This window comes from Nicotiana tabacum, chromosome 22, assembly GCF_000715075.1.
Source record: "Nicotiana tabacum cultivar K326 chromosome 22, ASM71507v2, whole genome shotgun sequence".
NCBI classification, from domain to species: domain Eukaryota; kingdom Viridiplantae; phylum Streptophyta; class Magnoliopsida; order Solanales; family Solanaceae; genus Nicotiana; species Nicotiana tabacum.
In genome coordinates, this window is record NC_134101.1 from 87,576,497 (window position 1) to 87,580,635 (window position 4,139).

A 4,139-nucleotide genomic window follows, 5' to 3' on the forward strand; every position below is an offset into this window, starting at 1 on the left:
ATCCACCGAGTCCGCCGGTTTACATTGCCTCGAGGTCGATCACCGAGAACTCTTGGAGTCGATCACTGAAAATCCTCGAGATACCTCAATGATCGTAAAATCGGACCATCGATTTCTACCGTATACAGATTCTAATGATGGATTGTTACTAATCAATTGTAACACTAATACCACAATATGAACGAGGCATCAAGAAACTTTTGATTGAGCCTTCAGACATTGGCGTTCATAGATTGGCAACCAACCTGTAGACCTGCTCTCAGTATTATGAGCTAGTTCATGACTACAACTGCTCTTTGCTTTTTCCCATGGATACCGTGATCCATGATCTACATGCTTCATATATCACCTGTCTGTTATGCATTGAGCCAATCTTACTCCTATCTTATACTGTAACTACGGTGATTTACCAATCCAGCAATTCGAGTACACCCTTTCACTCACTGCACGTATATCCCATGATAATTTGTATAAAAATGTATCCAAGAATCTATATTCACACTGAATCATCGAGCTTATCCCAAAGTACTGGTGCTTCAGTGAATTTTTGATGGAATAGCTAAGATTATCGCACTAATATAAATCTTGGAATGTTCTGGGATTACAGGACCAGTTTCAATTTCAGAACAGCTATTGAAAAACTAAAAGGGCAGTCTGGTGCACTAAGCTCCCGCTATGTGCGAGGTCCGGGGAAGGGCCGGAAAAACTATAGAACCAATAAATGAAATTGTAAACTACAAAGTTTAAAAGTGCTGTATTATCTCTATCAAAGATGTGTATGTACCAGTAACTAAGTTTAGGATTCCCATTAGTACTGTAAAGCCTATTATGACTATCTCAAATCCAAGCTTTCTGTAAGTTCCTGAAATCTTCAAGTAGCATAAACATGGTAGCAAAATTGATGCAGTGACACTAAGAAATGCTCCAACTAGCGACATGAGATACCCAAAGAAGGGTATGGTCAGGGCAACAGCGACACTGCTCATCACCAATAGAGTCCTGGTCAGGAGGCTAAATGATCTGTTATGACAGTAAGATTGAAAACGTTCCTCGATCCTGTTAACAATTGGTGTCATCATTAATGCATACTTGGCTATTGGATTGATCAATGCAGTGTATATAGCCAATTTTGAGCTAAACTTCTCTGTTGGAAGGTTTAAGGTAATTTGTGACTCAACATCCGAGCCGAATTCCTTAAGTACCCCATTACTGCTACTGATGCATAAGTTATGGTAGAGAATACAAAACACAGAAGCATTATCTGCAATAAAATTTACCTAAAGGTCAAAAATCATTCTTAGTAATGATCACCTAAGCGCATTTCTTAATGGTCTACTCTGTAATGTATTACCTTAGAAAATTCCTTCTGATTTTTCATTGAAGTGTATAGAGTTGGAAAAACAGGATGGGCACAATAGCAGAAGGCATATAAGCTAAAAGATGTGGGGATTCCTCCGCAATTCACAAGTTTCCTTTTTTTATGAAATCCAATATCATCATACGTTGCTGCCCAGGAGATCAAACCAACAATAACGAGGGATGCTAAAACTGCAGTGGCTGATACATATGCCAGAATGCTCATGTTCTTTAACCACACTGTCGGCAATATGATCATAGCAACAATCAAGACAAAGCTTTGTTTTCCACCAATTGTGAGTCCCCAAAACTCAAAATTCGCCTCTGGCAACAGATTATGCAAGATGTCCCCTGCAAGAATTAGAAAACCGGTTGCTACCAAGTAAAGCTCTAGATTCATAAAAACCGCGACTAATATCCTTCCTGATGTTCCAAATGCCCGATCTCCAATGTCCGGATACCTTTTTATCGTCGGATCAAAATCCATGCATCTCTTTATTAACAAGGATGTGAAAAAGGTCGCACACGCAATCATGATAAGAAGTATCATGCTTAACCACCCTCCTGATGATAACGCATATGGAGTAAACAAAATCCCAACTCCTGTGGCAACAAATATTAATAAATGGTGATGTCTCCGACGAAATTCATCAAGTACTATAATAATATTTTTCTTTAGGAAATTCAGCATATCATTCACAATTAATTCTATGAGAAAACTCAACAGATGTTTCTACTCTATTTTCATTATGCAGATGTGCCACATTAGTATCGGTTGCTCCAATATATGAATCACGCCAACCTTATTGACATCCCGAAATTCCCTCTTTACAACAACAGTAGGTTGACATCCCGATAAAGTGTTTCGCATTCTACAACTGATAAAAAAAAACATTATATTCTTTCAAGTTACACAGATTAGACAGCTGAAGAAAGTGAAATTTGGACCAACAAACACAGCCCAGCCAATCAAAAAATTTACAAAAGTCACCGCATAACAACATTAGGAAGAAACGATAAGAAAGAACCTGATAGAGCATTAAGTCCGTGAAAAGTGGTATTTAGAAAGGAAGTTTTGCCAGTGATAATAACTGAGTCCTTCTCAGTTCTATCAACTTGATCACCGGCCTTCAGCAGGGGTAAGAAAAGAAAGTTGCCATTTTCTGATTTCTTCTCCATTGCCTAGAAGAAAATAATTTAGATATACCCTTTGCCCCTTTCGATTAAAAAAAGGTGTCTGTGACTTGGGAGAACTAAATAATCTAGCAAGCTAATATGTACGTATATATTGCATCTTGTCAACAACTTTATAGTTTCATTTACTTAAATAGCCATTCACCGAATGGTTATATATAAATATACACTGATATATATATATATATCTCCGTTTCATATTAGATGAGGTAGTTTGACTCGGTACGGAATTTAAGAAAAAAGAGGAAGACTTTTGAAATTTGTGGTCTTAAAAGATTAAGGGGTAAAAAGTTTATGGGGTCATGACATTTGTGTGGCTATAAAAGTTTCTCATTAAGGGTAAATGGGTAAAATGAAAAAGTTTAAAGTTGAATTATTTTCAAATTTCCAAATGTGTCATTTATTTTGGAACATACTAAAAAAAAGTACATGATCTAATATGAAACGGAGGGAGCATATATATATATAATTAATTTATGATGTGTATATACTGACTATAAAAAATAAGCGTACAATTCAATCTGCTATTTGTATAAAGATTTCCTAGTAATGATGCGACTAAAAAAATTAATTTCCTTTCAAGATTTATTAATCCTTTTTTTTGGTTTTCTACGCAGCTTTCTGGATAGCTACAGGAATAACGTGGATCATTGCTTTCTGGCTTTTCTCTGCCTTACCAAATCTGTTTACAACATTCTTCATCTCATTCTTTTATGACGGTCAAAGGTGGATCTAGGAACGGAAGGTAGTGGGTGTTATAATTTTCTTTTAATGGTAGTAGGTGTCATAATTTTCTTTAATGTACATTTTGTAATAACTAATATAGAGTTTGTTCGGAACGTTTATTAGGTTCATTTTTTAGTTTATTCGGATAATTTAATAGGTATTTTTTATTTGCAAATATAAAAATTACATCTTTTTTTCATACCCTACTTGTAAAATTTCACTGGATATATTATTGTTGTTGTTATATGAAAATTACATCTCACACATCAAGAAGCAAATGTTATTAACATTTTAAAGAAGGAATCACTCCCTTATTATTAACAATACAAGTAAAATCAATATTTTCACTAGGGAACTATATCTTTTTTTGTATGCTTAAAAAAATTGCACAAGTAACATAACATCTTCAATATGGAAATTTCACCAATCAGAAAGAAAATTAAATATTATATCTTAAATAGATAAATTATATCCCATAAGTAGCAGAATTAGATAAACTACAAGATCCAAAAATTAAAATCATAAATCTCATACTTTTCTAAGTAATGCTTGCGAAATATTCATTAAAATTTAATAGTAAAGAGATTTAAATTGTATTTAACAATCATAGAATATCACAAATTCTTATGTAATAATAATAAAAAAGAAACTATAAAAGTTAAAATTTGATCTCAATCCAAAATTTCTATCAAAACCAATGTTTTTTATTTTGAAAGAAAAAACTAATTAAAAGATTTGAGACTAAGAGAAATGTTTATTTTATGGAATTTTGAAGGCTCTTATTTTAGTGTTCTTACTAAAGATCACATATAAAATAATAGGAACCGAGAGAAAAAAATATTTTCTTTTGAAAAATAAATGAT

General features: G+C 33.6%; 1 pseudogene; it reads right to left on the minus strand.

Annotated features, from left to right (window-relative positions):
- Nucleotides 1-364: 364 nt before the first annotated feature.
- On the minus strand, nt 365-2,562 carry LOC107767920 (amino acid transporter AVT1I-like; annotated as a pseudogene).
- Between the last annotated feature and the right edge of the window lie 1,577 nt (nt 2,563-4,139).